The sequence below is a fragment of the Manis pentadactyla genome, chromosome 1 (genome assembly GCF_030020395.1).
Source record: "Manis pentadactyla isolate mManPen7 chromosome 1, mManPen7.hap1, whole genome shotgun sequence".
NCBI classification, from domain to species: domain Eukaryota; kingdom Metazoa; phylum Chordata; class Mammalia; order Pholidota; family Manidae; genus Manis; species Manis pentadactyla.
The window spans coordinates 92,823,830-92,847,935 of NC_080019.1; positions in this window are offsets into that span (position 1 = coordinate 92,823,830).

The following is a 24,106-nucleotide window of genomic DNA, read 5'->3' on the forward strand; positions in this document are numbered from 1 at the left end:
TACCTTTCAGTGAAAAGCCAGGCTGAGTCCCTGAAGAGTCAGGAGTAGGGGGCAGGAATCAGTTGCATGGATATATGGAACAGGGATGAACCCCAAAATCATTGTGAGAAATGAAAGAAGCCAGACATTAAAACAGTATATGCTGTATTATTCTATTTACATAAAATTCTGAACAATGCAAACTAATCTATAGCTAAAGGGCCCCCACCCATAAGATGGCAAAATTCCTGCTTCTCTTCCGGGTCCTCGGTTCCTGCCAGTGCCATCTGAACCCCAATCACCCCTTGCCCCCTAATCCCAGCACCTAGCCAATAGCCACCAGCCCCGTAGAAGTGACACCACAATCACCCCATGCCCCTTCCTATATAACCCAGCACCTTTCCCTAATAAAGCGGAATTCTCTGGTGAAGTGCTGCTGTGTGTCGCTCCTTTCCTTTCAATAGCAACAGTAAAGCCATGGTTGCTTGGACACAGGAATGGAGAGAAGGTAACCTGCAAAGGGTCACAAGGAAACTTTTGGAAGTGAGGAATATTCTTTTTTCTTGACTGTAGCAGGAGTCTTACAGATCTGTCAAAACTCACTGAACTGTGCATGCTTTAAACAGATGTGGTTTATTATATGTAAATTATATCTTAATATGGTTGATTCTTAAATTATTACGGGCCAAGTGAAGAATAGCAATTACTATTGCAAAAAGCAGAAAATCTTTTTCTTCTTGGAAGATGCCTCCTGAGAAAATAATAAATCCTTTAGGCTTTTTCTTACTATGACTAAGAGCAAAGGAGAGATGTCCAAACTGATTTGGTTTTCTCCCTAGAAGATGCCTGGTATTAGCCATTCTCAGACCTGGCTCAATTCATAAGGCAAAAGAGATAATGCTTTGCAGATTTAAAATAGTTTGTCTACCTGAGTGCCCTAGGGCGTGGCTCTTTACCTTGAAAAGAATTTGAACAGGGACTTGGAGTTTATTCAGTATCTTTTACCATGGAAAGGCCGTTCTCTCTCTGGGTATTGAGCTTCTAGACTGGTGAGTAACGTCTATGAGCTGAGAAAGGGCAAAGACGCCCATCACCCACACTCTGAACACTTCCATTCTGCTACCCCTGTCCTCCAGACAACAAATAAACTGTCACTGCCATTGGGCACATATTATCAGTAAGCACTTCACGTGTTTTAGCTCACTTAATTTACCATAATAACTACAAAAGGGAGATACTGTTGAGTCTATTATACAGATGAGAAAACTGAGGCTCAGAGAATATATATAATGAACCCAAAATACATTGCCAGTAAGTGGCACAGCTGGGATTATAAACCAGACATTCTGATTCCAGAGCCAACATACTTAACCACCCCTCTCCTTTGCTGACTATAGAGAAGGCATCCCCTTGTGCTCGGCATTCCCCCTGTAAACCTGGCTCTGGAGCAATAGGCATCACAGGGGGTTTGGCCCCTTGTGGCGGGCGGGGGAGGGGCGGCTGGCTGGGGCTTCCACACCGGTTTCCACCTGGCTGCCTGATTACCCGCACAGGAGACGGCCCACACCTTCCCAGACAAAGCCAGATCCACGAGGGGATTGATTATCTCAGCGACATGCAAGAGGAAAGCATTTCAGGCTTAAAATCTCATTTCTTGGGAGCATGTCTCTTATTCCTTGTAGAAGTCACGGCCTTTTTGCCATGAATATCTGTTTAAGTAAGAGACACTGTCTAGATACTTTTGCAGAGTCCAGCCCCAGGCCACATCCGGTGTATGATTTTTCAGGCCCAATCACAGGCAATTGTAAAGGCTTTATCTGCCCGCGTTGTGGGGGAAGCAGAGCTCCCTGGCCAGCCCCTCTCCTATGCATATCTGCATAAAGGCCAGGGCCACACCAACCCAAGATAGGCCAGTTTGGCTTGTAGATTATGTCAGAGCTGAAAACAATCAAGGTCAAAAGACCCAGAAAAAACTTTGACCAATTCCCACTAACCCCCATTCCTCAAACTGCAGAAAAATAATATGGATGGAGAAACTGCCCCAGGAGAGCTACTACCATAGATAATTGCTTTATAACAAATGTAACAAGGCCCATTGAAACTCTCCGTGTCCCATTGTTTCTGTGAGGCCCTTCAAGCATTTGTTTGCTAAAGATTTACTCTTTCATATTCTGTGAATTGCCTTCCTTCCCTGCTTCCTCTCCTTAGTTCAAGAAGACATACAAAGCTCACTGTCCCTGACTGTCTTTGGAATCTCATGTCTATGGATTCCCCATTCGTATGTAATTTAAACTTTGGGTGTTTTTTTCTTGTTAATCTGTCTCATGTCAACTTGACTACTAGACCAACTAGAAGACCGTTGAAAGGTGGAGGAAAATTCTTCCTTCCCAACATCTGCCTTCCTAGCCCAGGTGCCTCCAACAGGAAATATCTTTATTGGAGAGCTGAGAACTGTAAAGATACTTTTCTCCTCTTTGACACTGTACTCAGTACTTTATATTCCTATCTCTTCTCTCTTTGCCATTTCCCAAACCCTGGCCACCCCCAGCCACATAAAACTGCTGTGAATTTATTTTGTGGGACCCCCTGCCTCCATTTTGTATCCTCCATCTTGAATAACTATGACCCATACATGACCCCCTGCCTCCATTTTGTGTCCTCCATTTTGAATAACTATGTCCCCTACATGACCCCTAGCCAACCAGACGCCTCCATTTTGTGTCCTCCATCTTGAGTAAAAAGTTTCCCGCTCAAGCCACGCCCACTCCCATGGAAACCATGCCCAGCAATCTGTGCAACAAGACCCTGACCCTCCTCAGCCAATCAGCTAAGGTCACAATAAACCACCCCCCTTGGAAAGCCCCTAACTGTTCCAAAAGTATAAAAGCAAAAAGGGAACTTTGTTCAGGGTCTCAGACCGCGTCCTGTGTTCTGACGGGCCACTGAGACCCTAGTTCGAACTAGCAATAAAGACCTGTTTTGCTCTTGCATCTCGCGACTGGCCCTGGTGACTGCGACTCCACACGGGGGACTCAAGGAAACGGGGCACAACAATTTGAGGGCCCCTCAGCAAGGAGATGACCCTCTGACCCTCCACATCTGCACTGATCCATCTGACCTTTGACTGATGAGCAGTTCTGCAAGGGGAAATGGACCCCCAGGGAGTCGACGCTTTCTCTGGTGTAAACTCCTGCTTATACCATTGCGTTAAGGGTTACAGGCTCAACTGTCACCTGTCTTTGCTTTAACGGCCTGCTCCAACACCTGGCGGCTCGGCTCTCTCCTGCTCAGCGGAGCTCCGGACAACTCTAGTCTGTAAAGTAACTGCCACAGAGACACAGAGACCTGTGTCATACGGCTCTTCTGACATATTCTTACCCACAGCTACTTCTTTCCTTTTCTCTTTGTTATGTTACAAGGCTTTGCATGAGCCTCTTTCTTTTAAATTCCTGTCGCTCAGGGCAGTGAGGGTGCTCTCTCAATGTCCAGATACTGCTCCTGCTCGGCGTGCAGACCAGGCGTTCACACAGATAACTCTCCGAGGGTATAGACAGGCCTCTCTGTACTTCGCCTTGGAGGAATCATGTAGGCAGTGACCTCCCTGTGAGAGAATGTAACGTGGCAAATAGAGGGTCACCTCCATGTCTGACAAGTCACAGCACTGGGAGATGATGGCTAGAGGTGTGTCCGCGATGGGCCCTTCCTGCGTTAGGGTGCCCCAGACTAGATCTTTGGGGAGAGAAGGGCTCCGTGGACTCCCTACTTGATTCGGCCTAATGTGACACCAAGTTAGTAGACCTAGCTGTAAGTGACGCAAGTCTCTGAATCTCACAGTAGAGGTGATGTTCCCTACTCTTATAAGACTGAGTTCCTCAGGGACAAGGACCCTGGTTAGTTCACCTTTGTACCCCTGTTGCTAGATGTGACTCAAAAAATCTGACTATATGTAGCAAGCCACAAGCGTATGTTACTGGCACACTGAAGAAATGGGACTTCTGGAACACTGTTATACAGCAACATGCTTTTACCTAACATGGTCTCGTACATTTATCTAGTGGCACTTCTCCCCATGCCCTGCTCTTGTATAAAAAGTCAGGCAGGTCCTTAGACTTCTCTGTCCACTTCTTAAGTCGCAAATCCAGCCTCAAATGCAGTATTTAATATGTCTAAGGCAGGATAACATTCAAAACTCCAATCGGGATTTAAAATCAAACTGTTTCTCTTGGGTGTGTGGTCGCTGGAGCCCCTCAGACAGGAAGGCTCCATCTGGGAAAGAGGCTGCGCGGGTCTTCTCTCTTGCTCCTGCCTTGCTGATTCCTGCCTCCTCCATTTTGCCCGCTATGGTTTCTGATCTCTCCAGGGCCTGAGTGTCACAGGAAACCTCTGAATTGACTGGTTTTGTCATTTGCTGGCTCCACACTTTCTTAGTCTAGCAGGTTCTTTGGAGCACTCTGCCCCCCTGAAAGAAGACGCAGATCATCCAGCATGTGTTTATCTTCCCTGGGTGGTGTCAGCTCTCTCCCCCTGGAACCTGACAGGAACCCAGCCAGACCTTCACGTCCCCGTAGCTGTGTTTACCCCTAACGGGGGCGTCTGAGGCAGAACCTAAGATGACCCCATGCCATTGTGCCTCCATATTGTGACCCACATTTTGTATACAGGAAACACATGCTCTTGGTTTGACAGTCTGGGAATGACATCTGGTCACAACCTAACCCTCGTCTGGCCACCAAAATTTCTGGCCAGTCACTTCTCAAGTCCACTTCCCAGGCCAGAGTTGACCTCAGACCCATGTAACCCAATAGTGGAAGCCCCCATCTAGCTCTCCTGAGGCTGATCGCTCTGGGTTTGAGGTGGAGGCATTCCTCACCCCTTGGCTAGGGTCTGATTCCAGGGAAACAGCATGTCTGCCAAAATCCACTTACATGCCTCTCTCTTGTCTCTGTTCCCTTCAATCCTTTATATGCCCTTGATACAGGTGAAGAGTTCAAGAGTCTGTGAGCACTTCTCTGATAAATCCTGAGGAAACTTGCCCATTGGAATGTGGTATCTATTATGAATCTGATGCCTCAGCAGCACATATACATCTAAAGAAACTGAAGCATAAATGTTATTATTAAGCTTAACGTAAAACTAATTTGCCTGCTCAGTGAAGGGAAAACTGGCTGAGGACCTGTCCTGACCAAATGACTTGCATATGTGCCCTGACAGCTCCAGGGGTGCTGAAGGGGCCCCACAAACGTGAGGGTGAGCTTTCCATAGATGGAAGATCAGAAAGGTTTCCTCTGAGGGGTCTGTAATGGCCACGCCTCAGTGAGAACAGCCGGAATGAAGCAATGGGCCCACCCCACAGCTGTCCAGGGCCCTGGTCATGGAGAACTTGGGGTTTGCTGCAGGCTGTTTCCCAACAGGCCCTGTGGAATGGAAGTGAAAAGTCCATTATAAATTCCCCCAGGAGATCTAGGGGTTGAGGGAGCTTGTAGATAGTTGGGGCTGGCTTTAGGAACATCACTCCAGAGGTCAGCCTACCATCTACCTGTGGCCAAAGAGACAGAAATGGTTCTTAGGGGTTTCTCCTGAGCTCATGGTGTAGGTGACATGCTGTGATGGATGACCACAGACATGGCTGACATTTGTAGGAAAGGCACAGGCATTTGAGTTCTAATAGTGGTTTGGGACACTGCCGGGTAGTGAATGCCTGAGGGAACTACATTTGGAAGATCATTCCACTGAGAGCTGGGAAAAGTCAAGGGGATTTAGGGGCAGAATTGATCATTCTGTAGACCTTTGGGAAGTGGAAGTCATTACTGCTGCTGTTGAATATTTTAAGTTGAAGGAATTGAGAAAACAGCAGAAGCAGGAAGGTCCCTTTCACACCCCCACCGCCCTAATGCCCCACTCCCACTGCCCTTCTTCCCTGAACAGGTCATAAAACCCTCACGTGAAAGGGCTTTCCCTTTGTCAGGAGAAAAAGAGCATCCTAATCGCCAAAGACAAAGGGCCGCAGAGAAGAACGCTGCCAGGCCTCGCAACTTCCCCCTATTTTACTGCAATTGCCTTATACTCCTTAGCCTGTCATATTTTTTCATGGCTGTTCACTCTTATCAAACCTAGAATAGAGATACTTAGGTTTGAGGCTTCTACTTGGATCTTCATTTCCCTATGACGGCTCCATGTCCTTAAAACTTACATTAAAGGAATTTGTATGCTTTTCTCTTGTTAACCTGTCTTGTCAGTTTAATTTTGAGACCCGGAAAGGGTTGAGGAAAATATTTTCCTCCCCTACAAATATTAACCCCTACACCGCTTAGACTTCTTTCTTTCTGGCACCACATGTAATGGCTCAGGATCCTGAAAAATAAAACCGATAGAAGATCCAGGGCCAGATTTTTCCCAGGATCCTTGCTCCTCCTCCAGGCTCAGGAAGAGGGTGAGACCATTGAGAAGGAAACGAGGAGGCTCTCTTTACTTCTGGAGCCAAGGACCTAAGAGCCTGCTCTTGGCTTCTTCCCATTTGAGCCAGCAGAGACACCACCCCAAAACGCCCCATGCAATAATGATTTCCCATGATCCTTTGCCAAGAAGTTTCCAAAGAGTTCACCAAACAAGCCTCATTAGCTTTCATATCTTTGCTTTCCAAGTAAAAAGCCTACCCACCTACCAAACCCTCCCCTCTTCCTCTCATGGGGAGGAAGGAAGAAAGCAGGATACATCTGCCAGTACCTCTGAGCCCAAAGGAGCCTATTGTTTTTTCTCAACTTAACATACAGCATGTTTTCCAAGATCTCCTTTGTGAAGGTTGAGATAAAGAGGTGCAAAGATTTCTAAGGAACTAGACTAAGAAGGCCAATAACCGATGGAAGTAAAGGTTCAGGCTGGGGAAATCCTTAAGACCCAGGAGAGGAAAACATACCAGGTATGTGGCAAATGGCACAGGCATCAGGAGAAGCACTTTGGAATGGGCCAGAAATTGCCACTCAACCCTCAGGTTGAAAGGCCTGGCTTTCCCATAAATTAGGCAGAGGCACAGGGTGAAACATTTCAGACTACTGTATTATCCCAACTAGTTGAATTCTGCAAGTCTACCAAGTGGCTGTATGAGATACTGATTTGCATAACTCACCCAGAAACGGAGTATAGAACAGGGCTGTGGTGCTAAGTGAGCTCCCAGAAGCAATGCAGAATAGGAATTCTTTCATTTGTTTGATTGGAAGGGAACCAGGAGGACTTTACATAGGAAAGAGCCGTAGGTACTTGTGTGCACAACTCACATATTTTTGTGAGATATTTTTTTTTGAAACATACATTTAGCCTTCGTGGGAGAATGGAGGAAACTTATTTATTTATTTTGCTAAAATGTAAATCTTACATAAAAACTGAAGTCTGAATGACATGGGGTGGCAAGTGATAGTGTAATTCATAAGAGTGTGATTTCAGAGATTAAAATTAAAGTTTGCCAATGTTTATATCAGGCTTTTACCTGTTATTCAAATATACTTTAAGTGAAAATACAAATCTTTCAGTTTCTGTGTTACATTTACGTTTTTTAATTTCCTTTTTTTTGTCAAAAATCTCCAGCTGTTTGAAATGTGCCAAGCATCCCTTAGACTCTTTCCTGAGCACATCATTCACAAGCCAAAGCCATTTGCTAGGGAGCAAAAAGGCAGCCTTGAAATTAGACTTTCCTGTTTAGAGGGTGTGTAATTCACAATGATTGCATGGGCCGAACAACTAATTTATTTCATAATGTAAATATTTTTAAATTTAACCCATGGTGTGAGTGTGTATGTGTGAATGTGTGCATAGATTTGATATCCCTTGAGGTTCCAACTGCAAATTTTGAGCATGTTGAGCCATGTGCTATGTATTTTCAGCAGGCCGGTTCTGGTAGGAAATTGAGTTCCTTTCACTCAAATGAAAAAAGCATCCATTGCCCTTTAATGGGATTTAAAATTTGATTAGTCAACAAATGGAAGGAAGAGTCTACCAGTGAACACATTCCAGATAACAGAATTAAGCTAATTTACTTCAACCTGATACTACTTTTTCCCTCCTAAAACACAGTGTATAGTTTAGAAAATTCTTAAGTTTCCTTTAATCTTCTTGGTTCTTTCCCATTTTGTCTGTGCCTGAAAACATAGATGCCCCTGTATGAAATGTGATTCTTCATTCTTAAATTAGAAGAGACCTTAATAACTAACTCATTATTTATCACTAATCCTTGGCCACAAGAGTGTACCTTTCTGTATCTGCACAAAACCTGTCATAAAAAGGCCAATTGACTGTTCAAGGTGACCTATGACAGTCTCCGTGGACTGAAATAGGTATTTCTTCCTCCTATAAATGAGATTTCATGGTTTAAATGAACTTCTATAAGGCATATAAGATCAAATAGGTTATAAAATTTAGGTATATCACCATAAAAACCCTGTTTAAGAACAAAATAACTTCATCCTAACCCTGTGCAGGTGAGCGAGATGCCAGTGAAACAGGGAGTTCTATGGACAGTCTTCCTTCTTCTGCAGATGTCCTCTGGTTGAAATTCCAGAAGTTGGAGCTTTAATATTGGTTCAAGAAGGTCAGCTTTTGAAAAGAGCATTCAATACTGAGTAAAGACATCGCCTACCAAATATGATTATGAGTAAATATATTTGAAAATGCATGTTTGTGCAAATGATCGTCCTTCCCAGCTTTCCCCTGTCAAACATCATAGCCCTGAGCATCTGGTTTTACCAAAACAAGGGCAGCATCAGCGACAATGAACACTGCAGAGGGGCTTAGTCCCCTGGAAAGTGGGGCAAAGCCTAACTTTTCCCCAAGTCTTCCTCCAAGGGGGATGCATCAGCAAACCAGAGTTTGTTGCTGGGTTTAGGGCTTTGAAGGAAGTAGGCTTGTACCTCCCTTGGCCCCGTAAGGTGCTGGTTTCTTTGGTGATTTATAGTGACCCAAGGTCCTGCCCTCAGCTTGGTAGGTCAGGCAATCAAGTCTTGGGAGTGTCCCAGGTTTGATTGAAGGCTGACTCAGGTCAGAAGAGGCTACTGTACAAAACCACATGCTCATTTATTAATTTCCAGTGAGAAATAGAACTGTTAGGTGAGCCAAATGTGCATGCCAACTGAGCAGTTCACTTTTTCCCAGAGGCCAAGGAAGCCAGTTTTGCTGGTGGTCATCTGGCAGCATGGCTCAGAGCAACGGGGTAGGAGACACCTGAGCCAAGGGCTTGGTGCCAGCAGATTCGGGTGGCCCCCTAGACCATCTGTACCATAAATTCCTGTGCCACACACCAGCTGGGCACTCTCTTCCCTGGTGTGGAGTAGGCACCAGTAACATTGGCTTCAAGGACTGTCCTTTTTCCAATTTCCATGGCTGACCAACCTGTCAATGATGATTTCTTTCTTTAGATAAGTTAGTGCATTTGATTGAGTTATCGGCAGTTGGACTACTGGGAGCCACTCTGTATCTTTAAGGTGACTTAGTACACCTCTGCTCTGAGCCCTTTTGGGCTCAGAGGATACTTTATATACCCTTTTCCTGACTGTGGGCAGGGAAGGGCACTCAGTTCATGGTTGCCTCCCCTGAAAACCCATATGTAACACCAAAGGAAAGCAGATAAAGATCCCTGGAGGTTGTATATTATCAGGAAGGTGTGTTATCCTTGGGAAGGAGCTTTCAAGGTTAGATGGTCACTGACCTGGGGGAGAAGAGACAGAAGTCATGCCAGATGATGGGATGGTAGTGGGGGATGCTGGGCAGGGGTCTGGGATGGCAGTGGAGAAATTATCTGAGTTAAGATAAGGTGTTTGTGTGACAGTCTGTAAGGCTGGGGTCCTAAATTCTTCTCAAATGTATCTCTAGCACCTAGCAGAGTCTGACGCATAGCAATTGCTCAGTAGCTACAGTGGAAGGGCAGAGATCAAGAAACCAAATAATTTGGAATAAAATAGGGTTCATCCTGAAATGGGATTTCATGCTGGGCTGTCCTAAACCAAGGGAAAGAAAAACTGGGGCTAGAATCAGATCTGAATTGTGTGATCTCGCGTGTGACAGGAAGCAAGGCAGTCCCCCCTGAGTTCAGTTTCCTCATCTGGACACAGGATGATAACAATCACTGTATCCACTTCACAGGATTGCTGTAAAAGGTAGGCACCACAGCAAATGGAACACTTCTTTGGAAAGCACAGTGTTTGCAGAAAGTGGTGGCAGAGATGATAAATAACCTCACTCCTTAGGCTCCCTGCGGAAAAGCCACTAGAGAAGAGAGTTGTGTCCATCTCTGTTGCGTTCCCCATCTGCTATGCAAGACCTTGGGTATATCTGCTGATGAGGCTCCAGGGGACTAGAGAGGGAAGACAGGTTTCTCACCCAGAGCCTGCAGGCTTGAACTCAGACATGTTTCTTTATTCCTTATATCTTCACTAGGCTTCCCTGCACGGTAACCTTACAGCTGCCTGGAACTAGCAAGGATCATTAACCTGGACTTGTCCTTAGTCCTCTCCCCTGAAGCTGGTCACAGGTTGGTGGTGGTAGGTGGGGGGGTGAGGCTGAGAGGATGTTGGTTGATAAAATGTATGTTTCAGAGCTGAGACCAGACATGGAGTCTACATGAACCATGCCAAACCCCTTTGGCAGCACCAGGAAGATGAGAGTGCTGCATAACTCTGAGAAGCTTTGAGGCCTTTCCAGTTTCTGCCTTAACCCCCACCTGTCTTCGCCACTAGTATACAACCTGTCCCTCGGCCCATGGGGTAAGGCATATTTGGGGAAGGTTCCCTGCCTTCTCGTTGGGCTGTCATTCTCTACTTCAAACCCAGTGACTCAGTGATTGGCTTACTGCACATGGACACACGAATCTGGAGTTGGGGGTTGGGTAACAGACTGGCCAAAATTAAGAGAGCAATCAGAGCTGAAAGACAGATAAAGAGCTGGGTTCAGTTAAAAAAAAGAGATCCCAAATAAATCCCAAAAGCGATGGAGGCATCCAAAGTGGAAGCACAAAGCCAGGAATCTGAGAGCCATGAAGACAAGACAAAAGTAATGTCCTAAATGTAAGCATATCCCCAGAAAAGAGTGACTGCCTGTGGTTACCTTTTCTTAACAACTTTATTGAGATATAATTCATATACCACACAATTCAACCATTTAAAAGGTACAATTCAATGGCTTTTAATATAGTCACACAGTTAAGCACCCATCACCACAATCAATTTGAGAGCATTTCATTAGCCTACGAAGATAACCCACATACTTAGCCATAACTCTCCAATCTCTGTACCTCCCCCGCCATCCCTCAACTATTAATCTACTTTCTGTCTTTATAAATTTGCCTATTCTGGACATTTCATATAAAAGAATCATACAATATGTGGTCCTTTGTTACTGGTTTCGTTCAGTTAGCACATCTTCAAGGTTCAATCAACATTGCAGCATGTATCAGTATTTCATTTCTTTTATTGCCAAAAAATATTCCATCTTAAGAATATGCCACATTATGTTTATCCATTCATCAGTTAAGGAACAGAATTCTATACCCAGACTAACTATCACTAAAGGCAACCTTATTAAGACATACCCAAGGCTTATGCTGAAGAAAGAGACTAAAATTCTAGATGATTGTTAGTCATGTTTCATTCTTTATATCCACATATGAAAAAAAAATAATCCATGTTATTCACTTTAAAATATTGAGTCTAGCCACCTCCACCTGACGTAGCATGTAGACAAGAGCTTGAATTGACCCACTGAATGTAAAACTAATAAAGTCTAAATTTTATCATGTGAAAAAAAAAAAAAAAAAAAATATTGAGTCTGTTTCCTCTAAGGGGCAATTCTCCATAGAGAAAATGTTCATTTGGGAAGTTCAAGGTAGTACTTCTGTGTGTAATACTGTTTTCATTGCTAGTCACGAGAAAATTAGATGTCTCACTAACTCTACTTTAAAGAAAATTGTGAACTACCAGAAAGTCCTTGCATTAAGGGATTCTTCCTTTCACTTACATGCTATCGACAGAGCAAGTGATTCAATCTGTGTTTCTAGGTGCATTGAGCCCCTGTCTTGTGACTGGAATAGCTGATGACCAGCCATTCAAGCTAGGGCTTCTGTAGGACAGAGGAGCTTCTGCTGTGTAAAAGTCACACACTCATCCTGGCACCAGCCCTCTAATATTTCCTCATTAGCTGCATGAGCCCCCAGCCCCAGACTTCAGGCCCCAGCTGTGGTTATTAAAGAGGGTTCTAGAATTAAACACTACAAGCTTGGGTCCCCTCTGGTTGGGAGCCTTGATAGATGGGATGATGGAGTCAAAGCCTGCCCTGGGGGAGGACCAGGCAGCTGACCTGGATCTGCCTTCCCCAGCTGTGAAGGGAAGCTGGAAGCAAGCAAGTAAACATAGGAAGATGCTTTTTCTTCCAGCTCATGCTCACCTTTGGTTGAAAACTACTGTCATACTTGTTCATTTCTGGCCTTCAGCCTGGGACCCCTTCTTGCTCTATAAGATTTCCTCTTCGAAAAGATGAGCAAAACAGGGCCTCCAAACAGGTTTTCTTGTCTGAATTGTGTGCTTGTTGTAGTTTGTGGTTTTGTGACTATTTAAGCAGCACATTCCATGAAAACTTGAAGGAAAAGAAAGCAAAGCAAAAAGTATGACAAAGAAAAGGACAGTAACCTTCAGCTCAGGTTTAGTCTCTGCATCTGCTCCATTTCTCATTCTGGAAGTTTCTGTTTTATACATGTGAATATACTGGATTCGCATCGTGGCTTGTCTCTTCTCTGTGTCATTTTTGTCTCTGTTCTACTCATTTGTCTTCTTGCCCTAATTTAGCATCAGCCATGTCCACCTGCATCCACAGTATGTCCACATGTGGCAATTGTGTTTATCTGTAAACAACCTTCCTGCCCCCACCACTCCACTTTTCCTATCTGCCTGCTCCTTTGTCTTTGATGCAATATGCACTTAACTCTCTGAGGACACAAATTAGAGATAGCTTAAGGCTTCCTAATGGGCTTGAAGTAATACTCTCAGAAGGGAACACTTTTGTCTGAACATTTTTCTCAAGCTAGTCTCCTCTTTTTCTTAAAAAATAATCTTTTAATCTTTCTGGTGGTTTTTCTCCATATAAAGGAGCTGTCCCTCTGTGTCCAGTATTGGGAGGGGAGATAGATTCTAGCAGCAACCTTGTGGATCCCTGGTAAAATCCCACAGTCCAAATGAGGAAAATGAGTTTAGATTTTCTGTAGTTCTGCTTTCCCAGATTAGAATTCTGGTTGCGGTGGTAAGTAGATGAGGCCAGACAGCTGGGGGCAGATTTGCAGCAGCCTTCCCCATGCAGAAGTTCCTGTTCTGCACGTGTTGTGCAGCCCAAGGTTCCTGAGGGCATCTTGCCCTTCCTCAGCTCCTTTCATATTTGGAGCTGCCATCCGTCTGCTCCCGCTGGAGGCTGGGAGCCCTGAGCTAGGGCCGCCGTCGGCTCCTCACCATGCAGGCTCTGGCCCTGGTGGAACTGAGATTTCACACTTCACCTCAGGTCTTCCCATCACCACCCCTGACTTCCCTGTGGATGCTCATCCCTCAACTTCTCCTCCAAGATAAGAGGTTTGGTGGTGGGGGGCCTGTTGGGCTCCCTTCCACTCACTCACTGCAGCAGACATGACAGCATGATTTGCCTGCCCAGTGTCCATCCTCCTTGCCTGCAGAACTGTGTTTTTTTTCCCCAGGACATTGTGTGCAACCCACGGCAGACCATGATTCACCTAAGTAGTGGTTCTCCAAGAAGGTTGCTAACTACACCAGAGGGTGATTTGGAAATTGGGGGACGGGGGAAGCAGCAGGGAGAGTAAAAGTCACAATGATTGAAGGGCATCAGAGTGGGGGCATAGTGCTAGGTGCCCTGTAGTGTGTCAGGCAGTTCTGCTGCATAAAGACTAGCCCCTGGAACTTCATGCAGATAATAAAAGCATTGTGTCGTCTGCACCTAGCAATCTAACTCATTCATTTCAGAGCTTTAACAAACACTGAAATTTTGAAGGAATGCTGTTATTGTATAAATCAAGGAAACATTGTGCTATGCTTTGTTATGTCTGTATGTGTTTTCAAAATTTACCAGAAGCTGTTCGTTATTACAGAAAATTACATCACTGCTGGGTGTCACCCCTGAACTTGAGTTGACAGTGCCACACCCCAACATTGTAGCTGTCACATGTGATTATGTGAGTGGGGAATTTGAGTCTCTGTTAACAGACTTAGAATCAAATACTATTAAATAAGTAGTAGAGATGCTTGAAACAAAATAGTCTGAGTTCAATTCATTATTAAAAGTTGTTTTCAAAATAATTTCATGTTTGTCATTGTGTATTTTCAAAACTGTTTTGTTTAGCCTAATGATGTCATGTCTGTGTGGTGTAAGAGCAATGACATTCATTTATTTTCAGGTTGCCTATTTTTCAACTTTATTTTAATTGTCTTGCCAGAATTATACCAAACACCTTTTTCTACAGCCTCTTGTATCATGACTTTTTTTCTATTCCATTGCTCATTGAAACACAAGGTCTCCAAGAAGTTTCTAGGTCCTTGGCTAGGCATCTGTCTTGATATGTGTTAAGTCTTCAAGATAGGACATGTTTTCTGTAGTGTTTCTCCGGTTTCCTGTCCTGTGTCATAACAGAAAGAACTGTTTTTGACCCTGCACTTAGCAATAAGGCTCAGCTCACTTGAAAGAACATCATAGCCTTCATTGTCTCTGCTTCAAATTACAAATCACAGTCTGTAATTTGTCTGGGCAATTAAGGTCTTTCTCCCTCTTTCTTGTATCATATGCAAACAAGCCTGGTTCGTTACTACTTATATTTACACTGGTTTTCATTAGGGTGCACACTTGAATCTCTGCTTTTTCTTCTTCCTGTACTTCTTATATGGAATATCTTCTCATCTTTTTTTATCTTCTTAACTACTCTTTAAAAAGAAGTGTGACATCTGACAATGACATCATGTCTTTTGGTGGAGACAACTGAGGTAGTTATGTATTGAAATTTTGTTTAAATATTTTGTTTAAGTTACTTGCTTCTTATTTCTTACTTTTATGTGATGGCATTATTCCGAATTTATGGATATAGCTGGGATACATGATCTCTTCCTTACCTTTCAGGATAGAGGAGTGTTACAAAATATTCATTTTCTGAAAGAAGGGTGTAAAGGGAAGGTCTGTTCTGATAGGGTTGAGTCCAGGGCAAATGTGAAAGTCCTGCTCCCTGCTGTCCCGGCCTCCCTGGGATCAAGAAGACCCAAGCAGATGTCTGCTGGGCTTAGGGGTGTGGGAAAGCCTTCTGTTTTCTTAATAAAAGGGGACATGGTGGCTTGCCTGACTCTTCCTCCTTGGTCACCTGGAATGCTGATGCATGGCTGAACTACAGCTTGTGACCGTGGAATGACTAGTCTAAGGAGGAAACTAACACACTAAAAAAGGCAGACTGGAAAGAGACAGCACCTGGGTGCCCAGATGACATCTTTGACCTACATGACTAATGTCAGTAACACCCTACTTCTGGATATTTAATTATGTGGGTAATATTTTTGTTTAAATCATTATAAATTGGCATTTCTCTTACCTGCTTAACTAATGACTAACCAGTCTTTTGCCTCCATGAGTCCTGGGTTGGCTGGTTTCACCTGTAGCTACCACCTCAGTGACGGCAGCATCCTGAGTTGGTAGTCACCAGTCTAGAAAAATCTGTGAGTGACTTCCAGTATGCACCACTATGCTTGGGGAAAATGCCCATATGCTTTCCAGAAGGCTGTTTTGAATGCTTATTCAATCTTTTGAACAAAGTAGAGGAGAAAACTTGATCGGTGATTATTGATCTTTGGCACCTTCGTGGGAAGGCAGCGAGGCAGTACAGGCATGGCCTTGGACCCTAAATTGCTGAGCCCAAAGGTTCTGTAGAACAGCATGGCACCGGAGCTCTGTTGTTAGGTAATGCCAGTAGCATAGGGGAAATAAAAGCACATCTATTAACTCTGTTACTGTAAGCACTTCAAGCTAATTATTTAAGTGAAGTGGTTTTACCTTAGTTGTGGAACATTATTCAATTACATTACATTTGACTACCCATAAGTTTTGTTCAAGGAGCACTTCACATATAAACACCACTAATCAGAGCATAAAGCACTTAAACAAATGTTTAATCTGGCTAAATGGAAGTGAAAATTGTAATGCTTGATATTCTTCCTGCTAAGGGAGCTCTTCAACCATTATGTCCGACCAAGACCAGGCTTTAGAACTAAAGAGCAACTACCAGCATTCACTTAGAACACTTTGAGGAGTATGGGAACGACACATAAACTGTATTTGTTCTTCACAAAATCTAAAAAAAAATCCTTGAAATCACCCTTGCTCTGAAATATAAAATGATGGAAATTATATTTATTTACTCCCTAATCAGCCAGCAGAAAATACAATAGCGACTTTAAGAAACAATTTGTCATAGGACATGGAAGATATTTTGTGAAGAAAATAGATCACGTGCCATAGTCTTTTAGAAAAGGTTTAGTTGGTGCTCAGAAACTGCTCTCCCATTCAGTGCCCAGTTTGCATCAGGCCATGTGCTGGGTGTTGGCGCATCAACAGCAGGAGAGCCACTGTCCCTGCCCCCTCTGAATTGGCAGTCCAAGGGCTGGAGCAAACGATCCCGAAAGAAAGTGCAAGGGCAGACACCAATGAGTCTTGGGGACAGACATGTCAGGGATTTGGACTTTGTTCTAAGGACACAGAGAAATCATTGGAAATTTTGCACAGCAGTCTCTGTGTCACACTTATGTTGAAGAGGAGTAATTTTCCTTTACCCCTCAAGGATCTAGCTGGTCTAAAAATCAAACTGACATGAGACACAGGAGAAAAAAACACAGCTTTATTATGTATGTGTGAGGAATCCATAGACTCCAAGGACAGTCAGGGAGAATGAGTATATATGTCCTCCTGAACTCAGGAGAAGAGGTAAGGGTCTGATATTTCAAAGGAAAAAGGAAGCAATTCACAGGAATATGAAACAGTATATGTTTGTTAAACAAATGTTTGCTGGGCCACATAGAAACAATGGACATAGAAGGAATTTTAACAGACTCTGCCATATTCCTCCCTGTCTATGACCTCTAAATTATATTATGATATACTTATCTATGATGATTGCTCTCTTCTTGCAGCAAATCCACTAATTCTTTTTATGCACATGGTGGGGTCAGGGGTGTCAAAGTTTCTTTTGGAGTCTTTCGGGCCTTGCTTGTTTTCAACTCTGCAATAATCTGCATGTCACAATGGTACATGGGGGAGCAGCCTGCCCTTGGCCCCTGCACTTGCCTTGTATGCCTATTTCTGTCTGGCTGTGGTGTGGAGACTGGGTGGAGAGCAAGCAAGACTGGGAGCCAAGAGTCCAGCTGACAGGTACAGAGGTGAGACAGCAAGGAAGCAAAATTAGATGGCTTGGTGACATATTTAGGTAGCAGACTCAAAAGGACTTGGTGAATTAGTAGACATTGGGTTGGGATGATAACAGTTCAAAAGGTCTGATTTGGTGCCCAGGAAGCTAAATATCTTTGAAAAACAATAGCCAAGAGTTTTGGAAGAACATAGCATTTCCCCAATCTTCACTTCATGATTGAGAAACTAGAGACCTAAGCCTGGAGAATAATATTCCCTCAGTCACTGAGCCTGAAAATGTGGCTTCTCTCTTGGTTAGTTGGCACTTCATACTTACTTCAGTATTCTGCCTTTCTTTCTCTTCCAGCAGACTGCTGAGCAAAACGGAGATGACCGATCTGTCATACAGGATTGTGGGGTGAGCAGCCTTAAAGGAAACCTCCCACGGCCACTGTGCTAGGGGAAGAGGTTAACAACATTTGCAGAGGGTCTGCCCTCATGTCAGGTGCTGGCTAGATGCTCCACTTTATCTCATTTAAAACAATACAAACATACCTCATGTTATTGTGTTTTGCTTTATTGCACTTCACAGACAATGCTTTTTATGTAGCAACCCTGCATCAGGCAAGTCTACTGGCGCCAGTTTTCAGCAGCATTTGCTCACTTCACATCTCTGAGTCACATTTCAGTAATGCTCATAATATGTCAAAGTTTTTCATTACTATTGTATTTGTTATGGTGATTTGTGATTGGAGATCTTTGATGTTACTATTGTAATTGTTTTGGGGTTCTACAAACTGTGCCCAAATACGATGGCAAATTTATTCACTAACTGGTGTGTGTGTTCTGACTGCTCCACCAACTGGCCGTTCCTGCATCTCTCTCCTCTTCAGGCTTCCTGATTCCAAGACACAATATTGAAGTTAGGACAACCAAGAACCCTAGAGTGGCCCCTAAGTGTGCAAGGGAAGAGTCTTTAACTTTTAAATCAAAACCTAGAAATGATTAAGCTTAATGAGGAAGGCATGTTGAGGACCAAGATAGGCCAGAAGCTAGGTCTGCACCAAACAGCTAGCCAAGTTGTGAATGCAAAGGAAAAGTTCTTGAAGGAAATTAAAAGTACTACTCCAGTGAACACATGAATGATGAAGCAAAACAATCTCACTGCTGATGTGGAGAAAGTTTTAATGGTCACATAGAAAATCAAGCCAGCCACAGAATTTCCTTGAACCAAAGCCTAATCCAGGGCAAGGCCCTAACTCAATTCTACAAAGGCTTCAGGAAGTGAGGAAGCTGCAGAAGACAAGTTGGAAACTAGCAGAAGTTGGTTCCTAAGGTTAAAGGAAAGAAACCATCTCCATAATATTAAAGTATAAGGTGAAGCAGCAAGTGCTGATATAGCAGCTACAACAAGTTATTCAGAAATTCTACTAAAATAATTAGTGAAGATGGCTACACTGAACAATGAATTTCTTTTTTTTAATCAAAGGTATATCACAGTGGTTCGACCATCCCCTGCCCCCACTCCCCTCCCCTGTGGTAACCACCAGTCACTTATCAGTGTCTCTAAGACCAATGCTGTTTTGAACAACAGATTTCCAACATAGACAAACAGTCTTCTACTGGAAGAATATGCCATCTAGGACTTTCATAGCAAAAGAGGAAAAGTCAGTGTTTGACTTCAAAGCTTTGTAAGACTCTGTTGTAGGGGCTAATGCAGCTGGTGAATTTAAGTTGAAATCAATGCTCATTTACCATTCCAAAACCATTCCAAAAATCTTAGGGCCCTTAAGAATTACACTAAATCGGCTCTGCCTTTGTTCTATGAATGGAAAAACAAAGCCTGAAGCACATTTGTTTACAACATGGTTTACTGAATATGAATATTTTAAGCCCACTGTTGAGACCTACAACTCAGAAAAAAGATTGATCTCAAAATATGACTTTTCATTAACAGTGCACCTGGTCACCCAAGAGCTCTGATGGAGATGTACAATGAACTTAATGTTGACTTCATGCCTGCTAACACAACATCCATTCTGCAGCCCATGGATCAAGGAGTCATTTCAATTTTCAAGTCTTATTATTTAAGAAACACATTTCTTAAGGCTATAGCTGCTGTAGATAGTATTCCTCTAATGGAACTAGGCAAGGTATGTTGAAAACCTTCTGGAAAGGATTCACCATTCTAGATGCCATTAAAAACATTCATGATTCGTGGGAAGAGGTCAAATATCAACATGAACAGATGTTTGGAAGAAGTTGATTCCAACCCTCATGGATGACTTTGAGGAGGTTCAGGCTTCAGGGGAGGAAGTAAATTACAGATGTGGTGGAAATAGCAAGAGAACCAGAATTAGAAGTGGAGCCTGAATTAAAGGATGTGACTGAATTGCTGGTGACGATGATTGAAATGACAGAGGCTTTAGAATAGTACATAAATTTAGTTGATAAAGCAGTAGTAGATTTTGAGAAGATTGACTCCAATTTGAAAGAAAAATTCAATAATGAGTGAAATGCTGTCAAACAGCATCACATGCTACCAAGAAATTGCCCATGAAAGGAAGAGTCCATTGATATGACAAACTTCACTGTTGTCTTATTTTAAGAAATTTCCACAGCCATCCCAACCTTCAGCAACCACCTCCTTAATCAGTTAGCAGATATCAACACTGAGATAAGACCCTCCACCAGCAAAAAGATTATCTGGCTGAAAGCTCAGAAGATGGCTGACTTTTTTAGCAATAAAGTATTTTTAAGTTAAGGTATGTACACTGTTTTTTTAGACATAATGCTATTGTCCTCTTAACAGCCTACAGTACAATGTAAACATAACATTTATATGCACTGGGAAACCAAAAAGTCATTTGACTCACTGTTGGGATATTTGCTTTGCAGCGGTGGTCTGGACCCAAACCCACAATGTCTCTGAGGCATGCCTGTATTATTATTCCTGCTCTGATGAAAAAAAAAAAGAAGATTCAGAGATGTTAAGTGATCTGTCTAAAGTCACATGATTAGGAATAGGGTCCCAGTTCAGGTCTGACTGGTTCCAAAGAACATGCACATTATACCACTGTTTGGTGCCTTGGTTGGCAATAGCCATAGTGGGGTGTAAATCACAGAGCTACTCCCTTTTTTACCATCATAAAACTACCACATGGTACATGGCTGAGCCCACTCCAACCAAAGTCCCATCTTAAGCCTATGACTTGTGATAACTCTCTGTTGATGGGCCCATCGATTAACACATCTGCCAAAATGTCATGCTGCAGGCAGTCCTTCGCTAGCATTGTGGATCTGACCTTCCACCCACTCAGAGAAAGTGTGGAGGCCTCTTCCACTGTCAGATACAAATGAGATCCAGCTGTCTATGACTTCAGCCCTAGGCCAGATGTTTTAAATGTTAAGTTTCCTGCCCAGAGTATCTTTCATTAACCAATTTTTTTAAACTGTAGTCTGCAACCCATTAGTGATCTTAAAATCAATTTAGTGGATCACAACAGCCTTTTAAAATATTGGAATAGGATAGAATAGAACAGAACAGAAAATATAAGAATGTATCCCACTGAGTAAAGGGTATTATTTTGTGAAAGTTATGTCAATTGTGTTTGTCTATGATGATAAGAAGTATATTTCTTACTCTGAATTGTGGTTAAAAAAGAAAGAAAGAAAGAAAACCACTGCTTTGGAGGGCCTTGGTATCTTTCCTTTGGTTCTTGAAAGAGCAGTTTTGTCTGCCCACAGGAGAAAGTTAACTTAAAAACAAAAGACAGAAGAGAAAGGAGAAGTGGAAGGTGGAGTCTTAAAGCAGGCAGGAAAATAACAGCTCACAAAAAAAAGAGTTTGTTCTTGTCAACAAGTCATTTAAGGCCAGTGTCCTCAGAGAGACTCTATCGTGTAGAGTGAATTACTTTGTTTTATCAACTTTACTGTTTTCCCACATCTCAAGATTCCTTCAGGAAACAGCTTTGTGTATACTCAACAGTTCAGCTTTCTGGATGCTGCAACATGAAACAAAGAATTGTGTGTGTGTTTCTTTTTTAACTTATTATTACGGAAAAAATTTAAACATGTACAAAAGTAGTCAGGAATAGTTTAATGAGACCCTTCAGACGATCACCCAGATGCAATTATCATCAGGTTGTGACCAATCTGGCTTTACCTACACTGTACCCACTTTCCAGCTATCCTTATCTTTTCATCCGTAAGTATTTCAGTGTGTATTCAAAAAGGTGATTTTGGAGTGTTTCTGTCTACTAGGGTTTTCCAGATCTAATCTTCGTGTGCTGCAGTAGGAGAGAACTGCCTGCCTTGAGATATCAGGCTTTGGCCAAAACACAAGCACAGGCAGTTGGGCTCCATAAAAAGTAGGTCAGGTCGCTTATGTTCCCTCCTAACCCAAGACCCCAAGAAGCAAAACTGGTTACGTATCCCAAAACATCCTCCAAGAAAAAAAAAAAAGAAACAGAATGGCTTTATGAAAAGTAGGACACAAGAGCTCATAGTCACCACAGCTGACTACCAGAGGCTGTCTACCGTCATTTTGAAGTAACCCAGGCCAGAGGGGAGGTGATGTGGGATAAAGGGCCAGAGGATGACTCTTTTGGTCAAGTCCAGAATCCACAGCCAGGCCATCTGTGGCCCCCTGTCCCGGGGGCCTCCACCCCACTCATCTCTGTGCCGCCACCGTGGGATTGGTTTTCCTTCTGGGTCCCGGGCCAGGCCCTGCGGGGGTGCTCTCTCCTGTGTGAGACCTTCCTTCCTCCTCTCACTCTGTGCCTTACCCAGCCTTACCCATCCCCTCTCTGAGCTTTGAGAAGCCTTGTAAGCCCAGACACTCAGCCTCTCTCTCTCCCATTCTGGGTGCCTACAGTATTTCAAATCGGTTTCATTCACACTGGTGCTTTTTCATATTGTCTTTGAACTGTCTCACCTTGTCTCACCTTGTCTCCCCTGGTGATCTCATCTGGCCTCTGCTCTCCTGGAGGTTAATATTCTCTTTTTGTGGACTATGTCCCATAGTGAATTAAATAGGGGCAACTTCTCAGTCAATAGAGAAAGCAGAGTACTAGGAAATGAGCTTTGGAATCAGAGTTCCACTGCTCAGTAACCATGTGACTGTGAGCAAGTTAATTCACAGTCCTGAGCCTCATTCTCCTCTTGTAATTTAGGGAGAGTAATATCTACCTGGCAGGGTAAACACAAAAATGTCTACTCTCCCTGGTGATTTTGAGAGTCTCTAGGAATATGTCAGAAGCTGCTGAAAAATTTAATGCCACATCACTGGGTGGACAGAAGCACAGATTTAATTCTATATCATCACTTTGTCAAAAGCACCCCCAGAATATAATGGTGCCATAAGCCAAGCCCAGGGAAGCTTAAGTCAAACTCTGTTATAACTGATATTATTAGCAGTAACTCTTATAGATTCAGCAAAAAGTGCAAAGTGCCATAAGGAGACTGGTTAATACAGGTGGTCAGCACAGCTGGAGCCTCAAATGCTTTGTCCTAATACAAGTTCACTGTTGCTCCTACTGCTCAGGTGAAATTAGACACAAGTCAGGAGGCTGTCCTCTGCTTTGTAACCATGAATTTGAAAATGTACCTCTAAGAGCACCACAGCAGAGGAGAGGAATTAAGGTAACAGCAGATACCTGGGGGGACACAGGAGCCACCAAAACACCGTGTCACTGACATAAGTGTCAGGCAGAAAAATAGACATGAGTGGGGTAGAGAGAGAATAAGGCCAGTAAAGCCCACCAACAGGGACTCAAAGAGTTAGCCAGTTAAAACTAAAGAGCCAGAAAAGACTTGCAGAATTAATGAGTTAATCAGTTGAAGCTCCAAAGGCCAGGAGTAACTTGGAATGTCCGAAGAATCCCCAGATAAAAGAAAGTATCTGAGCACAGCCCATGTCTTCATTGTGTGATTAGATCATGCCATTGTAAGATTTACCTTAGCCTGCTGCTAAAAGGCCCAGCTTATTCTTTAACTTAACCTATATGCTGTTTTTTCCTCCTCCAGCCCCTAATCAGGTAATTTGCAACCTGGGCAGGAGACAAGCACCATGGTTAACTTTTCCTGCCTATGATGAAAAACACCCAGAGATAAACAGCATAGTAAGAACAGGAAAGATTCCATCTTAAAGTTAAGATTCCATTTTAAAATCCAAGAAGTTAGGTAGTAAGATTCCTACCAAAAGTCTTTTGGTCACATTGGCTGCCAGAGATCAACACTGGTAGGTTTTGATGCTTTGATCAGAATGACAATATTTCTAGATTTCCAGCAGCCCTTAAAGGCCTTCCATCTTTGTTCTTGTCATTTCTCCTGTCTTAGCTCTAAATACCAAACAAAGCCATCTCCCTTCTCCTGCTTTTTCTTTCACTTCATTCAAATTTTATAGTCCCTCCTTCCCTCTTCTGTTCCAAAACCACTTTGATCTTTTTGTCCTTTCCCTCTCTAAGTGTTTTGTGACCCTTTTCTGCAGAAGATGCACATTTTCAGCAAAGCTCTCATCTTCATGCCCTCTGAGACTATCACAGAACAGCTAAAAGTGCTGAGTGCATTAGGGAGGCAAAAGCCACAGACGGGGAAGGTCAGAGAGAGCTGAGCTGACAGAAAGGCCTGGGCAGGAGTCCCGGCGCGGGTGCGGTGGCTCATGGGCTAGTGTGGCTCTGAAGAGGGCTCAGAGGCCATGAGGCCATCGCCTGAACACCAGCAG